This window comes from Limulus polyphemus, unplaced genomic scaffold, assembly GCF_000517525.1.
Source record: "Limulus polyphemus unplaced genomic scaffold, Limulus_polyphemus-2.1.2 Scaffold55, whole genome shotgun sequence".
Taxonomy (NCBI): domain Eukaryota; kingdom Metazoa; phylum Arthropoda; class Merostomata; order Xiphosura; family Limulidae; genus Limulus; species Limulus polyphemus.
The window spans coordinates 108685-109603 of record NW_013665665.1 but is presented as its reverse complement, the minus strand read 5'-3'; positions in this window follow the sequence as shown (position 1 = coordinate 109603).

The following is a 919-nucleotide window of genomic DNA, read 5'->3' as shown; positions in this document are numbered from 1 at the left end:
TTAAATCTTCGTCAGTAAAAACCGAAGAAAAAAGCAAAATTTAATAACCCAGCCATCTCATAATCATCAGATACTAGCCTTCCTTTATCATCCCTCAAGGGTTCTTCCCCCATCCTAACATTTTCTTACCCTTAATGTATTTAAAGAAATCCATACTGTTAAGTTTTACATTTTCAGCCAACGTTTTCTGATACATCCTTTTTGATGTCATAATTTCCTGTTTCACCAACTTTCTTGATCTTCTATAATCTTCTGTTATACCAGTCAATATAAATTTCTTAAATTTATAATGCTTTCTTTAATTTTATCTCTTAAACTCTTTGTGAGCCAACCTGGTTTTTTATTTGCAGCTACCTTTTCCTTTCTATAAAGAATATGTTTAGCTTGAATATTGTTACGTATCTGCTTGTTTGTTAATTTCCTGTAGAAATTCTTTCTGAGGAACTTCAGCGATACAAGTCCTTTCTTGATTAAACCAGTTTATTCTTTCTTGATACAAACTTTTAGTACACAGTAACTCTACAGTCAGTACATATCTCGTCACTTTAAACTTAACAACTTTTATAATACACGCTATAAGTAACAGCAATTCACAATCTCGATAATTTTGCTCTCTACGAGTGCAAAACACACACTAGCTCGAAACAGAATCGTAAATTACCCGAAACTCACCATAACTATTGCTAGCTTTCCTCGCTGATTTTTCTCTGCCAGGCTTATATACAAACAAAGAGACATCTCCAACATTCGCGGAGTTCCCCGATTATTCGAGAAATTCACCACGCATGCTCCCAGCGTCACGCGACTTCCGCTGTCGTAACAATATTTAACAATTTTTCTTTGAAAATTTTCCACATCTGATCAATGTCTCCAAATAACTCAGCTACCCAATTCACAACAGATAATTCTTGTCGCATTC